General features: G+C 47.5%; 1 protein-coding gene across 2 annotated transcripts in view; it reads left to right on the plus strand.

The window, feature by feature from the left end:
- The first annotated feature begins 350 nt into the window (after positions 1 to 350).
- EPS8L1 (EPS8 signaling adaptor L1) overlaps positions 351 to 26,978 on the plus strand; it is a 217,658-nt gene continuing 191,030 nt past the window's right edge. Inside the window, exon 1 of one of the 2 annotated variants that reach the window (XM_085616411.1) lies at positions 351 to 756. The gene's annotated coding sequence lies outside the window, so the exon portion shown is untranslated. The remainder of the gene's footprint in view (positions 757 to 26,978) is intronic. The other variant, XM_085616410.1, reaches the window with a different exon arrangement.

The raw sequence follows: 26,978 nt of genomic DNA on the forward strand, positions 1-26,978 counted from the left end.
TTCAGGGCTGAATAGCTCACCTTCGGGAGCTCTCCACTGAGTGCCAAGAGGTTTTCCTAAAGGACAGGGGCACCTGTACTTTCTGTGTTACACCTGGTAAGCGCGTCTCCAGTTCTAGTGTATTTTCCTGTGTGATGACGTTTCAGTTGCGTTTTGGAGCTTGCTGTTGGGCAGGGATAGAGAAAGCATTCTTCTAGTGCCTTTAGTGGTCTATGCCGGTTCTAGGCGCTGTGCTCGCCTGTCCTTGTCACCGCCTTCCACAGTAATGACACATCCTTTGCAGGCAGGTCCAATGCAACCTGTTCCCAAAAACCTGCCCGGAGAGTTTCCTTTGTGTTTTAGCGCTGTTGCCAACGACACCTGTGGAATGCATGGGTGTGTTGCTCTCCCTGCCCACTTTAAGAAATACTCAGGGAGGTGAGGCTGCCGCTCATACACCGATCCGGACTTGCGTGAGCAACACCGGCTGAAGCGGGCGCGAGGCGGGCACAGGAAGGGCATAGAGCGGGCGTGGAGCTGGGCATGGGTCTGCCCCCGTGAACTCCATATAGAGTTGACTTGAACGGAGCGGCGCGGACGCTGGTGGCCCGGAGGCCAGAGGAGGTGGCTGGTGGACCCTGGTTGGTGGCGCAGGGGTCTGTGGTGGCAGAGTGGACGGCGGTCGGTGGATTATGTTTCTTTCCGCGGCCTGAGATCACGGATTAACCGGAGGCGGATTTCACGGCTCCAGAGGCGCCAGGCGGACCCGCCAGACAGGTGAGCGCCGCCCTGCGTGAGTTTAACTGCGCGCCGTGCACCTGCTACCAGGCGGTGGCGGGACCGGGGAGGCACAGCCAGGCCCCCGCCGAAGCCCTCTCGGAGGTTGTGCGGTGTGTCCTGCAAGAGCAGTGGGGAGGGTGGGAGTGCTCCAGAGTTTGCGCCCCCTCTCCAGCCAGCACTACACCTGCAGGGACCAATGCAGTGTGTGCTCCCTCTCCTTTTCCACTTACACTACTTCTGTGGGGGCCACGGAATCTATACCCCACCTGCACAACTTCTGGGTGGGATCTGGAAAGTACACCCCACCTGCACAACTTTTGTGTGGGCTATGGAATGTATACCCCCTCAATCATCACCCGGAAAACTAAGTTCCTTGTGGGCTATAGAATGTATATCCCTATTTGCACAACTTCTGTGGGGGCTATAGAAGTGCAACCCCTCCCTCTTCTCCACCTGCGCAACTTCTTGGGGCCTATGGAATCTATATCCTGCCCCCCCCCCCGCACTACTTCTGTGGGGTTATGGAATGTATACCCCTCTCCCTTCCCCATCTACACAACTTCCGGGGGAGCTATGTAATGTATGCCCCTCCCTCTTCCCCGTCTACACAACGTCTTGGGGCCTATGGAATGTATATCCTACCCCCCCCCACAACTTCTGTGGGGGAAATGGAATGTACACCCTCCCTCTTCCTATCTACACAACTTCCGTGGGGGCAATGGAATGCATACCCCTCCCTCTCCCCCATCTGCACAACTTCTGTGGGGGCTGTGGAATGTATACCTCTCCCTCTTCCACATCAGCACAACTTCTGTGTGTGTGTGTGTGGGGGGGGGTGTATGGAACGCCCCCCCCCCCTCTTGCCCACGTGCACAACTTCTGTGAGGGTAGGGAATGTATACCCCTGCCTCTTACCCACGTGCACGATTTCTGTGGGAGCTAGAGAGTGTATACCTCCTTCCCTCCCACATGAGCGCATACAACACCCCCTTCTTTACCACTAGCACATCAGTTGGTAAGTGTCTGTATGTCATGTATGCCCCCTGTGGCCTCTCCATCGCTCCCGGCTGCACCACACCTGACCTGAGCCGTGAGCGGAGCCCTCCCACCTACATTACAGGGGGGGGAGGGGCAGGAGGCTCAGACCCGCGGACCCTTTCTCATCTCACAGGGGTTGGAGCTCGGTAGCCTGGCACCCTTACCTCCCTCCCACCTGTATTACTGATGTGGGGCCGTCGAGGCACCCCCCGCCTGGTCTCAGAACTGCCTTCAGTATTAGCTTCAGGCTACCGAGCACCTAAGGATTGGGTAGAGACTAACGTTTTCATTTCTTGTTTGATCTTGGACAAATTCATTTTATGATTGATCATGGGATTCAATGTTAAGAAACTGGAGCCGAGAAACAAACATATCTAATATATCCCTGTCCTGGTTGTTTGTTGTTTACAAGTGCAAGATAAACGAGGGGGTGAGGGAGGCAACCGCCGCGCGGGGAAACAGCTGTCTCCCAACCAAGAGACCCGAGGTGTAATATCTCAGTGGTCCATAATGTGTGATCCTGGGCATGGTGCTTTCTCTCCTAGTGGCGCAGTCCTCATACCTTCCAACATGGCGATGCCCACAAATAAAGTCGCGCCCAGAATGAAGGGTCTGTAGAAGTCCTACAGCTGCAGTCTCGCAGGGCTGGTCCAGGCGCCCACACTCTTGGAACAATGAGCGGAGACTGATGCTTAGTTAATATGTAATGCGAAAATATGTTTTATAACGTGGCTGTTTTGTTGTAAACTCTGCAAGTGTGTCTGGGAATCCTGTTGCCCAAGTCAGTGGTACGCCTTTTATCGATTTCTGACAGATGAAAGGCTGAGTCGGTACTAATGGACTATGCCAATGACATGCCGATTATACACATATCTCTGCAGCACGTGCACCAACTTTCTGCCCAAATGCGTTATGATTGACACTTGTGACCTGCTGTTTACACAGGCCCGCCTCCCACAGGTGCATCAGCGCACTGAGCTATCTGACTGGCTGTGACCCGGCCCTGTCCCGCAGGTTATACACGGGGTGCACTACACTGCAATTAACCTCTGTTACCAGAAAGGAAATGACTGCTGTGACTGTGCCCTATACTATCATTCATGACCATTCTAAGGCTGGAATCACGAGAGCTCCATCACAGACACCAGTGGCTCGTGCAGACCTTCGGCTCCAACATTCCAGCGCGTGTCCTTCTGTCCTGCCTTTTAAGTGTAGAACTTCCGCCCTCAGTGGGTTGATATCATTCACTTCTAATGGCCTTGAATATCCGTGTGCCCCTCTTCCTCGGACCACACTGGGTGTGAAGGACCCGCAGCCCTCGCCTCGGGCCTATAATTCAGATTCAGGGCCTTTAACAACCATTACAGCCCTCAGCAGCGGGCTCTAATGCTGTATTATTATTATTACAGCTAACATTATTAACAATCATAACGAGGACAGCAAGAACAACAACTATTCTTATTATTCTTATTCTTATTATCATTATTATTATTATTATTATTATTATTATTATTATTATTATTATTATTATTATTATTATTATGTTATTATTAATAATAATATATTAGTACCATTATTTATAATATCAACAATACACACTACTAATAGTATTAGCATTCTTATCGTTAATATTATTATTAATCACAACTCTATATTATTATTACAATTGTTTATAATGCCAAAAATACTTATTATTATTTAATAATTATAATACCAACAATACTTAATAACAATATTATTATTCCTAAATATGCCTGAAGGGGATCAAACGTTTCCCCGCTCACTCCATCTTAAAGAAAAGAGAGTGCAATGCTGCCCTGATGTGGGCGTTCATCTAGAATATTCCTTTGTAGACGCGAGTGCTTCATATGGCGCAGCCAGTTAGGCCCTCACTGCCAGCCGCTGCTGTGTCCTTAAGATAATGGCAAGGCAACCTCAGCCGTTCATCCTTATATCGAATGCCATTCAATTGGGTAATAGTAACACCTGTTGCTGTGCGTGCCTGACATGGTCTCCAGCTTTGCTCTACCTGCCTGTCGGTGCAGTCCTTCTTCTGTGTCTCTCCCAGGCCCATTCAGTCTGCTCATTGCTGTGTGTTCTTGACATGGTCTCCAGCTTTGCCCTACCTGCCTGTCGGTGCAGTCCTTCTTCTGTGTCTCTCCCAGGTCCATGCAGTCTGCTCATTGCTGTGTGTGTCTGACATGGTCTCCAGCTTTGCCCTACCTGCCTGTCCGTGCAGTCCTTCTTCTGTGTCTCTCCCAGGTCCATGCAGTCTGCTCATTGCTGTGTGTGTCTGACATGGTCTCCAGCTTTGCCCTACCTGCCTGTCCGTGCAGTCCTTCTTCTGTGTCTCTCCCAGGTCCATGCAGTCTGCTCATTGCTGTGTGTGTCTGACATGGTCTCCAGCTTTGCCCTACCTGCCTGTCGGTGCAGTCCTTCTTCTGTGTCTCTCCCAGGTCCATGCAGTCTGCTCATTGCTGTGTGTGTCTGACATGGTCTCCAGCTTTTCCCTACCTGCCTGTCGGTGCAGTCCGTCTTCTGTGTCTCTCCCAGGTCCATGCAGTCTGCTCATTGCTGTGTGTTCTTGACATGGTCTCCAGCTTTGCCCTACCTGCCTGTCGGTGCAGTCCTTCTTCTGTGTCTCTCCCAGGCCCATGCAGTCTGCTCATTGCTGTGTGTTCTTGACATGGTCTCCAGCTTTGCCCTACCTGCCTGTCGGTGCAGTCCTTCTTCTGTGTCTCTCCCAGGTCCATGCAGTCTGCTCATTGCTGTGTGTGTCTGACATGGTCTCCAGCTTTGCACTACCTGCCTGTCCGTGCAGTCCTTCTTCTGTGTCTCTCCCAGGTCCATGCAGTCTGCTCATTGCTGTGTGTGTCTGACATGGTCTCCAGCTTTGCCCTACCTGCCTGTCCGTGCAGTCCTTCTTCTGTGTCTCTCCCAGGTCCATGCAGTCTGCTCATTGCTGTGTGTGTCTGACATGGTCTCCAGCTTTGCCCTACCTGCCTGTCGGTGCAGTCCTTCTTCTGTGTCTCTCCCAGGTCCATGCAGTCTGCTCATTGCTGTGTGTGTCTGACATGGTCTCCAGCTTTTCCCTACCTGCCTGTCGGTGCAGTCCGTCTTCTGTGTCTCTCCCAGGTCCATGCAGTCTGCTCATTGCTGTGTGTTCTTGACATGGTCTCCAGCTTTGCCCTACCTGCCTGTCGGTGCAGTCCTTCTTCTGTGTCTCTCCCAGGCCCATGCAGTCTGCTCATTGCTGTGTGTTCTTGACATGGTCTCCAGCTTTGCCCTACCTGCCTGTCGGTGCAGTCCTTCTTCTGTGTCTCTCCCAGGCCCATGCAGTCTGCTCATTGCTGTGTGTGCCTAACATGGTCTCCAGCTTTGCCCTACCTGCCTGTCTGGGTGCAGTCCTTCTTCTGTGTCTCTCCCAGGTTCATGCAGTCTGCTCATTGCTGTGTGTGTCTGACATGGTCTCCAGCTTTGCCCTACCTGCCTGTCGGTGCAGTCCTTCTTCTGTGTCTCTCCCAGGCCCATGCAGTCTGCTCATTGCTGTGTGTGTCTGACATGGTCTCCAGCTTTGCTCTCTCACTCAGGATCCTATTCACAAATGTATTACTTTACATGGGTGAGATTTATTTCACCCACTCATGGGAAAAATCTTTGTCAGTCGTAATATGTGTTATTGTTCAATTAATCAATTAATCAATCAATCAATCAATCAATTAATATATTTATAAAGTGCCAACATCCTGCAATGTGACTAAGCGCTATTGATGAAAACAGGAGACATTACTGGAGGTGGCAGGTCTTAAAGGCCCTTCTTACAGCGCCACTTGCTCTGAGTGCCTGGAAGTGTCATGGGAGTCATGCAGCAAGCATCATTGGTGAACCTTTCTGTCAGTTTATGGGGTGCCAATTGATTCTTGTCAGCAGGTCATACTGCAGTGGTCGGACAGTAGGACACAATGTGATTGGGGGAGAAATGGGTGCTGGTTTGGGAAGCCTACACTGCCCTAGTAGCAGAGCTCTTGAAAGCTGCTACTTTTATGGGACTAGGTTTTGACCGGGCAGTTAGTAAACAATAGTGGGCTTCGGGTCCACCCCTTTGAACCATTGGGTTTCTTTTACCAGCCTGCTTCAGCCATTGGCTGCTGACTTTGTCAATCATGTCTTCACTCAACCCAGAAGAATATTAATCTCTCACTTGATGCTACTGGTTTATTGGCTGTATCCTTCCGCCTTCACCCCGCTGTTTGCATTGAACAGCATGATGGACTGCTTTACGACTATTGCTCTCTCAATCCACTCCTGTTGGCTCTCTGTCGAGTGGGTCGCTCTAATGTGCTAACTCTACATCTGTTACCACATTAAACCCAGACTGATTTATTGGCTTTGCCAATGCTTGTTAATATTGCTTTTAGAAGGCACCGCCAAAAGAGCATTACCATGATCAACTTTCCTGCCAGTTATGACTCTGGCAAAAGGGCCCAGTCCCCTCAGCTAGAAAGCAGCGAGTGTTTCAGAGGAGTGTACCTCGAGGTGGCAGTAACCTTGTTACTCGGGGGTACATGGGCATCAAAAAAAATGCTCGTAGAGGTGTAAGGCTGGTCATTGTTTAGCCAAAGTGTGGCGGTGTCTGCTGTATGAAGACAGCATTAATGCCACCTCACTGCAATGCAGCTCATGGCACATCGGGCAGGTCCCGCGTCCACCAAACGCTGACTAAGGCCCAATGTTTTCAGCCAATGGTCAGCGCCGTGAGAGAGAATTCATCTTAGCAGAATCAAGGATTCCCCAGCATCCGAGTAGCCGTGTCTTTGTGGGCCCGCCTAGTCCGTCCTTCCACTGCTCCCTCTGAGCACTTGAGGTTGTCTCCAGTCCCCCCCCCCCTCCCTTTTTCATCAGTGTTATTGCTTGTGCGCTAGTCACTATTCGCACTCCCCCACCACTTTTATCCCTAATGTGCTAGGTCTTCAGCGTTGCCCTCTCTCCCTCTCTCTCTAAATTCCCTTCTCTGTATCGCCCCCCCCCCCGCCCACCCCCTCAGTCCCTGCTCTGTTTCTGCCCAAAGGCCTTTTTGAAATCCTTCCACTCGAAAGAAAACCATGAGGCCTTCCGAGATGAATATATTATTCAAATTAAGAGCTGACCTTTCCCAAGCAGAGTCCCCGTGACCTGTGAAACATTTCTACCTGCGGCAGGGGATTGCTGTGGGGTGGGGGGGGGGTGGAGTCGGGGCTCGGGGGTCGGGCCCGTTTGTCCAGTCGTCCTTTGGTCCGGGGGAGATTGTTGGCGCCTCGACCAGGAGCCGGAGGGCACTCTGCTGGGTGCTGGCTGGCACGCCACTCATTCAGGGCACTTTGCCTGCCCTTGGGCTAGCCTCTGATTCTGGCTTCAGTAGAGCAAACAAATTCACCAAGCCCGGGAAACCTTGCAGGAAGGAAACGGCATACCCGGAGATGTGCACGGAAAATCGTGGGATAGGAAGCTGAGTGGGCCAACGCACGTGCTGCACTATCTAGCTATCTGCAAACAGCAAGTCACAGATTTAAATCTAAAGGTAGTTGTGGGGGTGAGGCAGCAGCTTTGGGGGTGCGGGGGCACTACGTGAAAATCTCGGGCTAGGACTGGCCAGGAGTCAGCTCTGGCTGTTACGCCACATCCTCTTCCCTGTATGATTTGTGTCTGGGGACACAGGCATCTGCTGGTCAGTAATGCCCTTAAGCCTTAAGGGAGAGGCTTAGTGGGAAGAACAGAAGGGTGTTCTTCTGAGAAATGTGATGGTACAGCCATGTAATGGGAACGACACAGCAAAATCAAACGACCAGGACAGCCTTACAGCCTGAGACCAAGTAGGATTCATGGGGGGTGGGGGTCACTCACTGCGGGCTAAGGTGTGGACATTGGGATAGGTCTCCTGGGCCACTGCTGCTGTCAGTACCTACTTATGTATGTATGTATGTGATATTTCTATAGCCAGAACCTCACCAAAAGGCAGCGGGCACTGTGCAGGGTACTGGACAAGCATAAAATTGACACTCTCAGTGGCGGCTGCTGTGGCATTTAAGTGGTGGAGCAGCACACGGGGCAGCATGGGGCAAAATAATAAACACAAATGACCGGCTGTAAAGCACAGCTTGCGTGGAGAAATCTAAGTGCGCATTAAGGTTTGGCCGGCCTTAGACAGGACGGATGGTCCGCCCTGGGCTCAGCTGCAGGAAGTAAGCGAGGAAAAATAAAAGGATACTAACCTTTGTTATTATCATTTTATGTTTCACTGCTCAAAAGCAGTGGGCGACGCTTCTCCGCCTTAGTGGATGAGTCGCCGCGGGATGTAGTGTTGTTTAAAGAGGTGAGTCTTCAACCCTTATCTAAAGTGGAGCATCGTTCGGCCATTCCTGATGGATACAGCATATTATTCCAGAGCTTGGGTGCATAGATAGAAAAGGGACTTTCACAGTTAAGCAGGCCCCTGTTAGTGCACACTGTGGGGATCAAAACGAGCAGGGTGGGGTTTTCAGGAGTTGCACAGTCAAGCAGGAATACATTAGTGTGTACACTGTGAGGAATATGGAGTCACATTACCAAACATCATGTATTAGTGCACAGAGAGATAACACCAAGAGTTACACTGTCAGACAGGCCCGTTGAGGGTTCAGACATAGACTGTGATAAAGGCACTGAGTGCACAATGTGTGAGGCTCATGAGTTACACTGTCACACAGGTACCTATTAGCACACAATACATGAAAAACATGAGTTACACTGTTACTCAAGCACTTATTGGTGTACAATATGCGAAAACAATAAGTGTGCGGCCCCTTTTGAAACACAGATAGTGCTGGCGCACATGTGGGGCCAGCGCTATCCTCAGAGGCATTCCCTCATTTGCATGGGGGTGAAGCCCCATGCAAATGAGGGGATCACTTTGTCTCTGACAAGCAGCATATTACCGACATGGGTGCAGAAGCAAAAATGCCTTTGAAAGGTGCACTGAAAATGCGCCACAAAAAGGTGCCGCCTTTTAGTGAGCCTTCTAAATGCAGTCCTCTAAAGAGATAAAAGGGGGTCCCATGGATCCGGCAGACATCCCCTTGCAGGCAGGCGCTGTCACTCACTGCAGCCGCCTGCAAGGGGATCTCTAATCCCTTTTAATAGTGCAGGTGGGTTACCGCCTACACTGAGAAACACGGAGCAGCTTTTAAACGGCAGCTCTGGCTTGGTGTTTCTCTTCAATGCCTTGTCCTGGGGTCTCAAGTTCGTGGCTGCCCCGAGTGCATTCTTCCTGATAGGACGCACTTTCCATGTTCACACCCGGCGCACCTGCTTTATGGTGCTCTGAGGCCCAAACATGGATAATGCGCCCTATCTGTAATACGGGCCCAGGTGTTCTATGGGCGGCCCATAGAAAACAACGCATGAGGATCATGAGTTACAATTTCATACAGATACTTGGGCTGATTTATATTTAGGCGGGCGGCCCGTTTCTCCACCAGGGAGATCGAGTAAATGACTCTGTTGCCTGCCAAATTTAGAAATGATTGCCAAGCTGGCCGTCATTTTTAAAGCACTGGGAGGAAACCCTGTCACTGCGTTTCCTGTCAATGTTGTTTACAGTTTGGTGAAGAGCTTTCGTCATCATGGCGGAACACTACACCAAACTTTTTTTTTCTTTAAAAAGAAAATACGGAAGCAGGATTTTCTTTTTGAAAATAAAAGAGAAAATGCTCTAATCCCCGTGGGAGTCTTCTACCATGGCGAGAGGAGCGTTTAATAGTTTTTACTGACCTTACCTGGCCGTGACGGGCAGGGAAAACTGACCTCTAATTCCACCCATCTATGGGGCATATCAACAAGGGCTTTATCTCTGCTTTTTTGGCTTTAAATGCCAAAAAAGCAGAGATAAAACTAGCGCCCTATCAACAACAGGGTGCTAACATGCAAATTCGCATGTTAGCGCCCTTTTTCTCTACGCTTCCCCTTGCATCTCTAATGAGATGCGAAGGGGGCGTTCCAGAGTAAAATAATAGGAGAAATGTCACTAAGCGACATTTCTCCTATTATCAAGAATATCGCTAACCCTGTTAGAGACAAAAAAAGCAGCGCTAACCGCAGTTAACGCTGCTTTTTTACGTCTGGTATTTTCCTGACTTAGCCATGATATCCTATGGGAGGAGGATATCATGGCTAAGTTTGCCTGTCCCTATCAACAAGCTAACGTGAGATTATCGCTGGGTTTCCAGCGATAATCCCACGTTAGCCTGTTAGCGTGAGGATTTTTATCGCTTTTGAGATAAGCATTGCTAATAGCACGCTATCTCAGCGATGAAAATTCACGCTAGCCGGCGATAATTATCCTAGCGCTAAGTGCGCTTAGAGATAATTATCGCCGGTTGTTGTTGATATGCCCCTCTATTAGGTGGGTGGAATTAGAGGTCTGCCTCTGACAGCCCTTGCTCTGCAGGGCCGCCGGAGGGGTTTAATCACAGCAGCGATGGAATAGTCTGCACTATGATTAAACCGAAGGCCCACGTGCATCTAAATTTGGTGGGTGGAGCATTATCTTGGGAGCAGAGATGCTGCTGTTGCAACAGAGCATCCATACCACCAAGATATAAATCAGGTCCTTAGTGCACAATGTGTGAGGATCAGGCGGAGCTCTTCCGGCAGGCACATGTTAGTGCACAATGTGTGAGGATCAGGAGGAGCTCTTCCGGCAGGCACGTGTTAGTGCACAATGTGTGAGGATCAGGAGGAGCTCTTCAGGCAGCACGTGTTAGTGCACAATGTGTGAGGATCAGGAGGAGCTCTTCAGGCAGGCACGTGTTAGTGCACAATGTGTGAGGATCAGGAGGACCTCTTCGGGCAGGCACGTGTTAGTGCACAATGTGTGAGGATCAGGAGGAGCTCTTCGGGCAGGCACGTGTTAGTGCACAATGTGTGAGGATCAGGAGGAGCTCTTCGGGCAGGCACGTGTTAGTGCACAATGTGTGAGGATCAGGCGGAGCTCTTCCGGCAGGCACGTGTTAGTGCACAATGTGTGAGGATCAGGCGGAGCTCTTCCGGCAGGCACGTGTTAGTGCACATTGTGTGAGGATCAGGCGGTGCTCTTCAGGCAGCATGTGTTAGTGCACAATGTGTGAGGATCAGGAGGAGCTCTTCAGGCAGCATGTGTTAGTGCACAATGTGTGGGGATCAGGAGGAGCTCTTCAGGCAGGCACGTGTTAGTGCACATTGTGTGAGGATCAGGCGGTGCTCTTCAGGCAGCATGTGTTAGTGCACAATGTGTGAGGATCAGGAGGAGCTCTTCAGGCAGCATGTGTTAGTGCACAATGTGTGGGGATCAGGAGGAGCTCTTCGGGCAGGCACGTGTTAGTGCACAATGTGTGAGGATCAGGAGGAGCTCTTCAGGCAGGCACGTGTTAGTGCACAATGTGTGAGGATCAGGAGGAGCTCTTCGGGCAGGCACTTGTTAGTGCACAATGTGTGAGGATCAGGAGGAGCCCTTCAGGCAGCATGTGTTAGTGCACAATGTGTGAGGATCAGGAGGAGCTCTTCAGGCAGCATGTGTTAGTGCACAATGTGTGAGGATCAGGAGGAGCTCTTCGGGCAGGCACGTGTTAGTGCACAATGTGTGAGGATCAGGAGGAGCTCTTCAGGCAGGCACGTGTTAGTGCACAATGTGTGAGGATCAGGAGGAGCTCTTCGGGCAGGCACGTGTTAGTGCACAATGTGTGAGGATCAGGAGGAGCTCTTCAGGCAGCATGTGTTAGTGCACAATGTGTGAGGATCAGGAGGACCTCTTCGGGCAGGCACGTGTTAGTGCACAATGTGTGAGGATCAGGCGGAGGTCTTCAGGCAGGCACGTGTTAGTGCACAATGTGTGAGGATCAGGAGGAGCTCTTCGGGCAGGCACGTGTTAGTGCACAATGTGTGAGGATCAGGAGGAGCTCTTCAGGCAGGCACGTGTTAGTGCACAATGTGTGAGGATCAGGAGGAGCTCTTCAGGCAGGCACGTGTTAGTGCACAATGTGTGAGGATCAGGAGGAGCTCTTCGGGCAGGCACGTGTTAGTGCACAATGTGTGAGGATCAGGAGGAGCTCTTCGGGCAGGCACGTGTTAGTGCACAATGTGTGAGGATCAGGAGGAGCTCTTCAGGCAGGCACGTGTTAGTGCACAATGTGTGAGGATCAGGCGGAGCTCTTCCGGCAGGCACGTGTTAGTGCACAATGTGTGAGGATCAGGAGGAGCTCTTCAGGCAGCATGTGTTAGTGCACAATGTGTGAGGATCAGGAGGAGCTCTTCGGGCAGGCACGTGTTAGTGCACAATGTGTGAGGATCAGGAGGAGCTCTTCGGGCAGGCACGTGTTAGTGCACAATGTGTGAGGATCAGGAGGAGCTCTTCAGGCAGGCACGTGTTAGTGCACAATGTGTGAGGATCAGGCGGAGCTCTTCCGGCAGGCACGTGTTAGTGCACAATGTGTGAGGATCAGGCGGAGCTCTTCCGGCAGGCACGTGTTAGTGCACAATGTGTGAGGATCAGGAGGAGCTCTTCAGGCAGCACGTGTTAGTGCACAATGTGTGAGGATCAGGAGGAGCTCTTCGGGCAGGCACGTGTTAGTGCACAATGTGTGAGGATCAGGAGGAGCTCTTCAGGCAGGCACGTGTTAGTGCACAATGTGTGAGGATCAGGAGGAGCTCTTCAGGCAGGCACGTGTTAGTGCACAATGTGTGAGGATCAGGCGGAGCTCTTCCGGCAGGCACGTGTTAGTGCACAATGTGTGAGGATCAGGCGGAGCTCTTCCGGCAGGCACGTGTTAGTGCACAATGTGTGAGGATCAGGAGGAGCTCTTCAGGCAGCACGTGTTAGTGCACAATGTGTGAGGATCAGGCGGAGCTCTTCCGGCAGGCACGTGTTAGTGCACAATGTGTGAGGATCAGGAGGAGCTCTTCAGGCAGCACGTGTTAGTGCACAATGTGTGAGGATCAGGAGGAGCTCTTCGGGCAGGCACGTGTTAGTGCACAATGTGTGAGGATCAGGAGGAGCTCTTCAGGCAGGCACGTGTTAGTGCACAATGTGTGAGGATCAGGAGGAGCTCTTCAGGCAGGCACGTGTTAGTGCACAATGTGTGAGGATCAGGCGGAGCTCTTCCGGCAGGCACGTGTTAGTGCACAATGTGTGAGGATCAGGCGGAGCTCTTCCGGCAGGCACGTGTTAGTGCACAATGTGTGAGGATCAGGAGGAGCTCTTCAGGCAGCACGTGTTAGTGCACAATGTGTGAGGATCAGGAGGAGCTCTTCGGGCAGGCACGTGTTAGTGCACAATGTGTGAGGATCAGGCGGAGCTCTTCCGGCAGGCACGTGTTAGTGCACAATGTGTGAGGATCAGGCGGAGCTCTTCCGGCAGGCACGTGTTAGTGCACAATGTGTGAGGATCAGGCGGAGCTCTTCGGGCAGGCACGTGTTAGTGCACAATGTGTGAGGATCAGGAGGAGCTCTTCGGGCAGGCACGTGTTAGTGCACAATGTGTGAGGATCAGGAGGAGCTCTTCAGGCAGGCACGTGTTAGTGCACAATGTGTGAGGATCAGGCGGAGCTCTTCGGGCAGGCACGTGTTAGTGCACAATGTGTGAGGATCAGGAGGAGCTCTTCAGGCTTCAGGTTACTTACTTACCCTTCTCTGGGATGCACATGTTTAATAGCTCGCACACTTGTGTGCAGTCACTTCCAGGATCCAGGCTCGGCCTGGTCCACATGTGTGAAGACAGAGCCCACACCACACATCTGTGCTCGGCCTTCTCAGGGGGGGCAGATTCAGCCTTTGACGTATTTGTGTTGCGAGCCGACGTGCCTTTCTGTGCAGCCCCTTTCATGATTTACCTGTGGCGAGCCCCCATGCATCAATGTGCAAGAGGCCGGCTACGCCTGTAGTAGGTGTGTGAAGCCTCCTCGGGAGTAGAGTAAGCCCTTCGACACACTTGTGTGTGGTGAGCGCACACGGTTCTGTGCAACCGCCTGCGGGAAACAGGCTCGGATTATGGTGCACATGTGTGAAGAGTCCACACGTTTCTGACCTAACATTGGACGCAGATTCAGCATTTTCCGCAGATGTGGAGAGCCCACACACTCCTGCGTGGAGTCACCCCCAGGCTGCAGGCTCGGCCCCTGGGCATGTGTGAGAAGAACCCACTCACCTCTGTGCGCACCTTCCTCCGAGGAACCTTTGACGCACGTGTGGAGAGCCCACACACTCCTGCGTGGAGTCACCGCCAGGCTGCAGGCTCGGCCCCTGGGCATGTGTGAGAAGAACCCACACACCTCTGTGCGCACCTTGACGCAGGTGTGGAGAGCCCACACACTCTTGCGTGGAGTCACCCCCAGGCTGCAGGCTCGGTCCCTGGGCATGTGTGTAAAGCCCGCGCGCCTCTGTGCGCACTGACGGGTGTAGACACAAACGCTCGTCCATATTTAACCTTTTGGTACTGCGCCCTATTTATTTTGGTAGCTGGACGCCGGTTTATAGTTTTGTAAGCTGCTCCTGTTTGTTTCGTTCGCAAGCCCTTAGGGCTGGCGCAACGCCAATCACCCGTCAGACATGGTGTATACATGTGCTTTTCAAATCTCACCGCATCACTCTTATCTGCCATTTCTTCCACAGGAGCTCACGTCGCCCTGAGTAATATCCCAGGTCCCTCCACCCTCGGTCCACACAGGAGCACAGTCGATGTCAACATTCCAGCACACGGCGCAAGTGCACTGTTTGCCACCGCAATCTGCGCTGCTGTCAGCCGATAAGATAAGCAGCGAGGCACCAACCCTGCCTGCAGCTCAGACCCCCCAGCACCCTGCAGGTCACGGGTTCAAGCGAGTGGCAGCCGGAGGGCCGCATCTATCATGCTTCGGAGTCCCGGCCTTTCAGGTCTGGCTTGAGCACAGCTATCTGCAAACCTATTGTTACCAATTCATAAAACTACACATAGAGTGAGCTTACGTCCCGCCAAAAGAGTGCTTTTCTCTCATCACGTGCATGCTGTTGTCCGTCTGGTGTATAATTTCGTCCTCTTGGGAGCATTTTATTTAAATGCATAAAGTGCTAGTTTCTATTTGAAAAGTGCCTCCAATCATTACATTGCGGGCATCTTAGGCGGAGGGAGCTTCGTGTTGTGTGCCTCGAAATGTTGGAATGAGCTTCCGAGGCGCATAATAAATGCCCTTAACATACTGGCCTTTCGGAAACTGCTGAAGACCTGGCTTTTTAACTTTCTTTAGCCTCCAGTTTCCGTCCCTCTGTGTCATTCAACGCCTTGTTAGCTGGCGCCAAGACACCTCCGGGTATTCGTTGCGCTTTAGAAGTCCTAATAACATAACACACCATTCACTATTTTGTCCTGCATGCCTTCTGTGCAGAAAGCAATTGCTTTTTACTTCTTGTCCTCAGCTTTGACAGTGAGTCTGGCTTTTGCTTGCTAAACAGCCGTTGTAGAACATTTGTGCCTGTCTGTGTTTGTATTTGCTACCACTTTAAAGCCAAATCTATTGGCTTTGCCAGTGCATGTTTCAAGAATTCTTGGTCTACCCAGGTCCTCTGTTTCTATTGGACGGTTTCCACCAGACTCCCTGTAAACAGGATCCCGCGTAATTATTAGCGGCAGGTGTGTGGTTCGTCTTTGCGAGTCAGCTGACTCTGTGGCACCCCCACGCTGCCATGCATTGTGGTTTAGCCTCCTTCCCGGAAGGCTGTGACTGCGGATACCTTCTCGCCCATGGTCTGCATCTTCATGCAGTCATTTACTATCAACCTCGTCAACATCCCTCGAAAGTTGATCATCGAAGAAACCTTTGATTGCATCACAGGTCATAGTACACGGTTCCCCGCTATGTTTCTTTGCTCTCACAGCATCAATATAGGCACACATATGTAGACAATTTACTCTATCTTTCTCCTAAAACCCCCCTCAAATGAAAGTTATGGATAGGATTCCAGCCCCCAAAACACTGAAAAACAATAGTTATGGTGAGCAATGTATCCCACCCTCATCCTACTGCTTATGACCTCACTAATGACTCCATCAAATACATGACATTTACATAATCACGTCCATCACTAGTGAAATCACCTATCACATCACATCACGCCCCCAAAATCCTACCTACCCCATTGAAGGTACTCTCCACTCTAGGGCCATACTTAGATGGGGGGGGGGGGAACTCTCTTTGACCACATCAATCCCACCCTCAAGCAACTCAACTGGCTACAAATCGAGGCAAGGGTCATACTAAAAACTGCCTGCAAACCTCACAAAGCGCTCTACTCTGAAAAAACAATCTACCTCACAAATAAATGACCAAAAGCGGGTCAAAAGAGAGCTCTACGAAGCTCAAACAGTCTAGTTCTGATTCGACCTAAATTTAAGAGGGAGAAATCTCGCACCCGATGCTTCTCTGGGAATGCTCCTAGGATCTGGAACTCCCTGCCCCAGAACCTGCGGGAAAATGAATCCCTACCGCCCTTCAAGAAGAAACTGAAGCTTTTACTCTTAAAAAAAAAACGAAACCCACCCCCTTAGAGTACCTAACTAGCCCGCGGGTACTTTCCCTGCAACCTCTAAATAAATCAGTGCAACACTACTTCGAGGAAAACTGTGCCTCCAATGAGGGGTCTCCAACAAAAAGCTCGTGAGCTATTGTAGCTCTCCAGCTACCTCGGAGTAGCTCACCTGTGTGCAGCCCAGCTTATTCAATTAGAACGTGTTTGCTTGGTTGAATTATTATACATATAATGGTTGAATTATTATACATATACAATTTTTTTTTTAAATTATACAGCACTAATAATATTAGTAGCTGTCAATGCATTTCATTGAACATAAGTAGCTCTCAGTACACAAAAGGTTGGAGACCCCTTAACCCCCCTTGCCCCCACAAGGCCTTACCCCAGCTTCCTTAGAGCTACACCACCGATCTCAAAGACTGCTCATTCTTGCTCTGGCATTTTTATTGTTACTATGTACTTTTCTTTTTACCTATCTCTCCGGCAATATCGTAAAATTGTAGTGATGCCCTGTAAAGCGCTATGTAATTATGTGTACCGTAACTACTTCAAAACTATATCTGCATCTTTCCCTAATGTTCTTGTATGCCTTGTTACATACTGTCACCCTGTATCAATATTCACTCCAAATGTATCTGACGTAGTGCTGCTTATGCAATTTTGTATACCTCATCACTTTCTGTCACAATAGGTCTGTATTTACTCCACATGTATTCCAGGTATTTGCTGCTTTTGGAACTCTGTGATGCCCTCGGGTCAAATCCGCTCTACATCCCACAGCCTTCTGGGCCCAACCTCTGGCTGTACAAAGAATGCTTTAGGGGCAGAGGCTGGCTTTGCGCAGGTCCTACAACTTAGCATAATTTATATATGTACTAATATGCATATACACATTGTGTAATATGCCATTTGTACCATTGTGGGTGGAGGTATGCCATGACTGACAAGAGGCAAATCCTCCAATGCCGCTCCTCCACTATGGTAGTAGATAGCATATCCATTTTTGACGATCTGCAGACACGGTGTACGCCATGTTCCTCTGCAGTGCCTAATTATCTAAATTAAAGTTATTTAAACAGATCCTTGATACAGGTGATTATATCTATACTGGAGATAACAATCAAATATATCAGGCTTTGCAGCTAGGAAGAGAATTTTTATAAAACCCATTCTATGAGACAATAAGCAGTGTTTCCGTTACCATAAAATATCTTAACGTAGAATTTTCACTGCAGCAAGAAATGTGTGAAATTTGGCAATCTGTAAATAATGGCATCTCATAAAATTAAGCAACTAATTGATTTCCTGAATATAGTAACAATAGCATATTTACAAGCTTTGATGGCTGGCACATTTACAGCATACATTGATTAATTTATGCTCTGCAAGGAGCTCATTGTGTAGCTGCAAGTCTGGTTGAAGAGCTTTAAATGTAGCCAAAGTGGCCTAAATATCTGTGTGTTTAGAGAGTCTTTTTGAATGGGTTTCAGTTTTAAGCGCATTCTTAGCCGATCTTAGGGGCCGCTTTGGCTTGCACTTTGTTTTTCTTTTCTTCATGTCTAAGACATTGCTTGATTTGTAAAAAAGTAAGTGCCAGGGCCCTTCACGGGAGGCTACCGCTGCTGGCACTAATCATTGCCCCTGCCAGCGCTGGCAATGACAGAACCCACACAAGTACTAACCATCGCACTGATACAAGTGTGACAATTCAAAGTATCCCAGGCCACCCAAAGCTATAATAATGGCGTGATGGACCAATGTTATTCATTTTGAATGTATATTGACTTATTAAACACTGTTGGTTGTGCTTATCTCAGAACTTGACAGACAGCGCCACCATGGGGTGGGCTGTTACTAGAGCTGGTGTTGACATTTAAGTGCTGAGCACCGGAAACCACCAGTTCAAATTAAGAACTGGTCTAAAGGCAGCCATGAATAGTATCATAGGTGCTTAGCATAGGGTTGTTAAATCAATTCTCCTGTGGCGGGAAAGCATGTTTGAGGATTTCAGAGCCGGCATCACATGCTTTCGTTTCTGTTTGTCTGTTAGGAGTATTGCTGCTGCATTTTGGCATATTGGATCCTTCCTCGTCAGATTATTCCATATCATAGATAACTTAGTTCAGTATGCCTCTATCGCAGAGAGATGATATAACTTCTGGTTGATGTACGTCAGAATATCAACCACAAAAATTTCATGCTACAAAAATATTATAGCAAGGTTATCAGCAACTAAATTATTGTAGGGGTAAGTATGTAGAGATAGATATAGATTTACTATTCATATCTACACATCTAAATACCTTCAAAAAATATATATAAATGTATATATCTATATAGTCAAGGCACATATATATAATGTGTTTAGTACAGTAAACATATTTATCTATATATACTTACCTTCACTGTGTTTTTAGTATCAACATTCTTGGTACAATATTTTGGTATTAAAATATTTAGGAGTCAATATTCTGGTAGTCTGCCAACAGCTTTATATTATAAGGATCTGGAAACAAATCATACTTTTTATTACAACATTTATTTGGGTGGGTGAGGTTGGTTCAGAGTCTTGTTGTGGAGTGGTGAGTGAATGTAACACTTCTAGGTTAAAATGGTCGTGCCAATTTCCTCTGGGAGTGACCACATTTAGAATGTCTCTTTTACTGGGATTGACTTTGAATTCAGTCAGGCTCATATATCTTTCTGTGGCCAGAATGCGATTGGCACATTTTATTAAGCTGATCATTCTCTTTATTAAATATTTTCACATAGATTTGAGTATCACCTGCACAATTGTTTGAAATGATTCCTTACAAGTAAATAGAGGACTTTGTTTCTCCCCTTGGGTGATCCTGAATTTGTTTTACCCACTCTCTATTACCAGGTGCGTTTCTCCTTTAATGATTATGAATGAGTGATTTGATCCATGATACAAAAGCATCTGATAGGCCCAATAAGACCTGAACCCTGGCACCTCCTTTGTCCATAATGGGATTGCTCAGTTTTGCTAATAGTATTACCTGAGCCGAGGCCTAGATTTGAGGCTTTCTCAAAATGTTGCTTGGTTAAGTAACTTTTTACAGCTGAACTCCAGTATTTTGTCATGGGCGGTACCATTTAGGATCTGGCTAAAGATGCGACCTGTGTGTTGGCGGTCCCTTCCCAGCTGATCATGTCCTGACATATTTATTATATTGTATTATTGATCCAGATTCCTGAGACTCCACTCCTGAGACCCAGCTCCTACCTATATAACAACTCCTTTAGCCATCAGTATTATGTAAGTTATTTGTAGTATAATATTTTGTGATAAAACAATAAAAGAAGAAACAATTTGACAAACATATTAATAAAAATATAGCACCTGTCTTTTTTGGTAGGGGGCGAGAGCCTGTGGCCATGTTTTAAACATTTCCTCATTTTTTTACATTGAATTTAAAACATGTGGCTTTTTTTTTGGATCCCTGTATATTTTGAACGTTTTGGCTATTTCTAGTGTACAAAGTCATGGGATCACAGCAATAATAACATGTTTTTACATAGGATGTTACACCTTCGTTTTGCCATTTCTAAGCTCTGTAGGTAATGGGCTTGACTATTACTTGTTTTGATGGCACTTAGGTTATTGATCTTAGAAAGATGAAAATCCAAGTAGGGTTTGAACTTGTGTCCTGCAGTTCTCAATAATGTGAACAGGGGCCGCTTAACTCGCTGAGCCATGTAGCTGACAAGATTTCTAAATGTGAAGTATGTAGGTCTCAGCAATAGGTCAAAGTAAAGGTGTCTCAGTAACGATGGTGTCACTGGTGACACATGACTTGTAGTGCAGAGAATCGGCCTCTTTGGTGAATTTTGCAAGTTTTTTGGGGTGAAGTGGTGAGGGAATTATATATTTCGGTAAACATCCACATTTTATAATGCTGTTGTGGATTTTATCTTTTGTTGTAGGTGGGACTGTTTGTTAGTTCTCTTTTTCAATGGTGCCTGGTGAAGTTTGAAAGGGCCTGGGTGTGAATACTTTGCCCGAATTCCAACTGTGTGAAGTGAGACAGCCCAGCCTATTCCAGGGAAGATTGGGGTGCTCCACCTAGAACATTTTTCAAAAAAGAGACCAAGTCAGAATTGTTGCAGCACATTTTTTTCATAAATTATTTACTAAACAATACGGTCAGAAGGGGCACTCGTGAAATTGTGCAACGTCTGAGGCACACCCAGTAAATCTCCCTTTGCCTCTGGGTGTTGGACATGCAGGGCCTCAGTTACAAGGCCATCTCTTTTTTTAACGCAGTGACTTTTCATGGCCTTGTAAATGTGGACCCCTTTCAAGCATTACTCTGCGTGAAAGGGGCATTCCGTGGGTGTCCCCATGCAACATCCATGGAACCTGATACATTCCCAGATTTACAAAGTGTCGTAAACCTGGGAATGCGTACTCAAGGGAGGTGTAGGAGTGGCGCAGCGAGGATAAATACATTTATTTCTTCTTGTTTTTCACTCTTTCTGCAGCACGCATAGAAAGAGGAAAATGCCATAAATTATTGTTTTTGTGCAGGAAGGTGTCCCGTCCCGTACACAAACAATCATCCCTGCTATGCAGGCACCTTTGCAACATGACGTAAGGGTGCCTGCGCTGGTGCATGGCAGCCAATTGTGCACCAGCGCAGGGGAAAGCACACAGATGTGTCGTATTGTTGTTAATACGACACATGCTTGTGCTTTTAAATGACACCGCTTGGCGCAGCAGAATGGCTTGCGGTGCCGCGCCATTTTTATGTAAATGAGGCCCGCAGTGTGGCATAAAAATATTGGTGACAAACAGTTCCTTGTCTAGCATAATTTCTCTTGAAACTGACTGAAAAGCCATAGCTACTACAGAAAACTTAAAGGCGGCTTGGGTATTGCATTTCACACTGCATATATTTTTTTAAATGTGCACAGCATATGTTTCTTTCTGCATTCCACTTGTTACATCATGTCCATTCCTTTCCTATCTACTGAGGGCCTTAAACGTCATGTTGATTTATGTAGTATACTAACCTGGTAGTCCATCTGACTTGCTGATGTTATGGTTAAGTTCCACAAAACCTTTGTCAGTGCCAGGAGGCCACTTGTTGGCAATAATGGTCTTTAAAAGAGTGGCTAAGCTACCATAGTATACCACACCATTCCATACCATGCCACAACGTACCCTGACATTGCATATATTATGACTGCGAGGCTGCACTTGGAAAGACCTGGGTGAAACCTTTTAAAGCTCACAGCTCTCACAATCTGATGCCATGAACAGCAGGGGCTGACCTGACTGAAAAGGCTCTGACAGAAGAGTTATTGCTCTGGAGACAGATTCCACACATGCTCTTGCAGCAAACAGGATATGTCAAAATATGTTCAGACAGCAGACGTCAGCAGTGAGCATGGCATGAAAAGCTTTACCGTGAAATGTGTCTTAGAAGTCATGAATGAACGAGTTTGGCACAGAAGGAGCAAATGCCACCACGTCTTCTGAATTTAACATGTATTATCACTTGCATCATCTATTTAGAGATTCAAAAACCTGGACCTAAGACATCTGCTTGCCAGTTTCTGAAAATGTACAGGGTTTGCTATTAAACACAACTTTTTTTTTGTTGTGGATTAATAAACACAGTTAACCTAAACACAAGCTTGCCATTTCAAGAAAAATAATATTTGTGTCTTTAAATATCAGTTTTTCATTTTGAATAAATGCACACTTAATCCCAAACATACTTTTATCAAGTACTTAAATGTACTTCTTTTACTATTGGGAAGATACTGCCTTGAAGCCCAGATGGCAGTGGAATCCCCCATTATGCCAATGGTGGGCCCAGTTTTATCAGTGATGCCCACAATATGGCAAGAATGGGCACCATTTTACAACGGCCACAACAGTGCCAGTGAGTGGCTCCATAACACCAAGAATTCCCACAATATACCAAGGATTGTGCCAGGCTGCTCTGCACGATCAGTCATGCAAAGGAACCCCACAGAATGCCACAAATGACCACCATTCTGCAAGGGAAGCCATCATGCCCAATACATAATGCCAAATAAGGCCAGCATTATGCCAGAGGTTGGAAACAGTGTGGCAGGAATGCCCGAAGTGCCTATGATGGGTAACATTATGCCACATCTTTGCACCATTATGCCAAGGATCCCCACAATATACTGAGAATGATCACCAATTATCCCAGAACCGCCATTACGCGACAAAGGGCTCCATAATGCCAAGGATGTTCTGTGCTATGTCAGACATAGAAATCCTTATGCCATTGGTGTCTGCAATATAAACACTAGGCACGTTCTAATTTGAGTGCATTGACTGAGTTTTGTGGTGATTTTACTAATATCATTGCACTCTATGGAATCTCTTTTATTTTGTTTACTTTGGCTTTTTATCTCTACTTTATGATAAAATGTGCACTTCCTGTAACTTTGCGATTGAGTCCATCAGTTTGTTTACACTACATAGCGCTCATCAGCGAATTATTCATATTTGACCTGATTTGAATTTAAGTTACAGCAATATTGGCTAGACCTTGGGCTCAGCTGGCTGCTGTGGGGACCACTTCACTCCATGTCCTCTCAGACTCTGCTCCCTGTCCTGAACGTTTGACCTATAAATCATTGCTATCAGGTGTGTCAGTCTAATCAGTTCATGGGACAAGAACCAAGACAACAATATGCAGAATTCATTACTATGACACACAAAAGCCCAGCCGTGGAAACTGTGCCCATAATGAGAGAGGTGGTTTCCCTACTGGCTCTGTGTGTGATCAGATGGCCTGCCATTGGCACACCAGTCTCATGTGAGTTGTGCATGTCTTCTGTGCATTTGAGGCATTAGCCGTCTTTTAGCTGTCTCCTTGGGATCGTCTCCGCAAACTTTGCTGCCGCTTGACCAATCGGCAAGACTTTTGAAACAATTAACTTTATTTAACCGGCCAATTGTCTGCCAAATGAGTTAAAGATTAGCCACACATTGCCGAAGTTATTAATTAAAGCTCATGTATACATTTAAATGACACATTTTTACATTACCAAACAGATTTGCTACAAATTCAACATACATGTTTTGAGTAAAATTCTATCTCCCTGCTGTAGCAGACAGCAACAATTCCTATGGTACTTAGAATACAAAATGCTAATTTTGGATGACCACAGCGTAGATGGACAGGCCAAGCTCTGGCTCAAGTTATTGGTTCATCAACATTGAACTAACCTTTCAAAGCTTGTCTGTCAACTATTTGTGACATAGGTGCCTCAAAACTACATTTCTGTGCATAGAATGTTTATAATGTTGAATTCTGCCTAAGTTACTCCTCTATTGAAGAAGTCATGGTTTAACCCCGACAATTTGGCCAGTTATTGACGGTTTCCCAGCTACTGTAATTGGTTAAACTGCTAGGAAGAGTTGTTTCCTGTCAATTGTCAGAGTTTGTTGAAATCAACCAACTCTTACACCCTGCGCAGATGTGTTTTCGTTCCAGCCATCGCACGTCGTTTGGTGTTATGGCAGCGAAGGGTGGTCTGCATCACTGTGCCCACAATAACCTCTGGACCGTTTTGGTTTTGTTAAATCTCTCAGCAGCGTTTGATACAGTGAACCATCAGATTCTGTTGGACAGGCTTTAAGATCTTTGCGTGAAATGTTTAGCGCTATCATGGTTTTTGGATTTCCTGCCAGGAAGATCGTATCAAGTACCGCTTCCAACTTTCACCTCATCAGTCGCAACATTTTCATGTGGTGTTCTGCAGGCCTTCATATTGTCTCCCGTTTTGTTTAATCTGTGTATGATTCCCCTGCTCCATTTGGTTCAGTCTTTTGACTTTAGACTCTTGTTATGTTATGTTAATAAGATTCATGCAAAGAGTGTCCCTTCGCTAAAACAGGCATAACGGCAATGATTGTCCTACGAAATTCTCGAAAGAACCAAGTCTTTAGTTTTTCGTTAAAAATAGGGAGCTCAATTGTGTTACATTGCTCTGAAGGGAGTTAATTCCATATAACTGGCCCAAGATAAGAGAAAGATCTACTGCCTGTTCTGAGCAGACGAATATTGGGAACTCTGGCCAAACATAAAGTTCTGGAAGGGACGTAGCCATGTTTCCTCTTTCTCAGATATCCAGCTTTGTGTACCAGGACCAGGGGTTTAAAAAGAATCCTTTTGTAAGGGAGACCAATGGAGAGCATTCAGATGAGAGGACATATGTGTTCTAATGGGAAGATTTAGAAGCATCTGGGTTGCCGAGTTCTGCACTACTTGAAGTCTGCTCAGAAGGTACTTAGGGTGATTCAGGTAAAGAGCATTCCCGTAGTCCAATTTGGAAGCTATTAATGCTTGGATTACCATTCCCTTGGAACCCTCTGACAGTAGGGGCAAGAATTTTTTCAACATTCATAGCAGCTCGAAGCAGGAATCTGTCAAAGTCTGGATCTGTGGTTGAAAGGAGAGGGCATTATCGAATTTAATGCCTACGTTATTTACGGAGTCCTGTTGAGGACCAGGAAAGGAAGCATCCTTCGGCCAAAAGGATCTCCATACATTTGGCAGACATAGACCAAAGACCATGATCTCTGTCCTTGTGCAGATGGCACTCACCATCCTAAACATCCCAGGTGATGCCCACTGGATTGCTGCTCAGTGGTTTGAGTGTCTCTCTAGCGTGTAGTGCTGGATGACGTTGAGGATGAGGTTCATCCCCTGACACGCTTTAGAGACAAGATTGAGACTCTGTGCCCTGTTAGATAATAAGCTCCTTTTATGGGCCCCTTCGTTGAGTCTCAGGCCCATCCCAGTGACTTATGGGGACAATCCTGGTGTAAAGATTGATTCCAGAGTGAATTTAACATATAAAATAATGACTGTGATTAAAGCCTGTTTCTTCCAGCTGCACATACTAAACCGTAATCTGCATCATTTGTCTTTTCTGCATAAGGTGCAAATTTCAAATACTGTAATTGCGGCACACTTGGACTACTGAAATTCTGTTTATCATGATTTGCCTATCTCATTTACAAGCTGAATCTTATCCAGGATTATGCTGCTAGACTGGTGTTGGGTCTGAAGTTAAGGATGCATATCTTCTCTGCCCTGGCAAAGCTTCATTGTCTCCCGGGTAATGAACAGATCATGTTCAAATCACTGTGATTAGTGCATAAAGGAGCTTTCACCCCCAGTCTTTTTCCGCTGCAACAATATTTCTAGTGATGTACTCTAGTGGTAGAGTCTGTTGAGCTCTAGGGGCACATTTCTTATTGAGGTTCCGATATTTCAGCAATACTCTTTTGGTGGCCATGCCTTCTTTGTGTCTGCGAACACACAACAATGGGGTAACCCAATGGCCCTCACGACCTGGGTACACCTTAGTATAATCAACAAAAGGTCCTGTCGGGTAAACGGTCTTAGCTAGACAAACATGTTAAGTCAAAAAACATGCAAGTCAGGTAGCAAAGGCTCTGTGATTGCAAAGCTCGCTGTTCCCCCACCATATAGCATTACAGGTGAAAAGGCTCTGTGATTGCAAAGCTCGCTGTTCCCCGACCATATAAAATTCCAGGTGCAAAGGCTCTGCGATTGCAAAGATTGCTGTTCCGACCATTTAACATTCCAGGTGCAAAGGCTGTGTGATTTCAAAGCTCGCTGTTCCCCAACCATATAATATTCCAGGTGCAAAGGCTCTGTGATTACAAAGATCGCTGTTCCCCGACCATATAACATTCCAGGTGCAAAGGCTCTGTGATTGCAAAGCTCGCTGTTCCCCGACCATATAACATTCCAGCTGCAAAGGCTCTGTGATTGCAAAGATCGCTGTTCCCCGACCATTTAACATTCCATGTGCAAAGGCTCTGTGATTGCAAAGCTCGCTGTTCCCCAACCATATAACATTCCAGGTGCAAAGGCTCTGCGATTGCAAAGATCGCTGTTTCCCACCATATACATTACAGGCGCAAAGGCTCTGTGATTGCAAAGATCGCTGTTCCCTGACCATATAACATTCTAGGTGCAAAGGCTCTGGGATTGCAAAGATCACTGTTCCCCGACCATTTAACATTCCATGTGCAAAGGCTCTGTGATTGCAAAGCTCGCTGTTCCCCGACCATATAAAATTCCAGGTGCAAAGGCTCTGCGATTGCAAAGATTGCTGTTCCGACCATTTAACATTCCAGGTGCAAAGGCTGTGTGATTTCAAAGCTCGCTGTTCCCCAACCATATAACATTCCAGGTGCAAAGGCTCTGTGATTACAAAGATCGCTGTTCTCCGACCATATAACATTCCAGGTGCAAAGGCTCTGTGATTGCAAAGCTCGCTGTTCCCCGACCATATAACATTCCAGCTGCAAAGGCTCTGTGATTGCAAAGATCGCTGTTCCCCGACCATTTAACATTCCATGTGCAAAGGCTCTGTGATTGCAAAGCTCGCTGTTCCCCAACCATATAACATTCCAGGTGCAAAGGCTCTGCGATTGCAAAGATCGCTGTTTCCCACCATATACATTACAGGCGCAAAGGCTCTGTGATTGCAAAGATCGCTGTTCCCTGACCATATAACATTCTAGGTGCAAAGGCTCTGGGATTGCAAAGATCACTGTTCCCCGACCATATAACATTCCA

The sequence above is a fragment of the Triturus cristatus genome, chromosome 7 (assembly GCF_964204655.1).
Source record: "Triturus cristatus chromosome 7, aTriCri1.1, whole genome shotgun sequence".
NCBI classification, from domain to species: domain Eukaryota; kingdom Metazoa; phylum Chordata; class Amphibia; order Caudata; family Salamandridae; genus Triturus; species Triturus cristatus.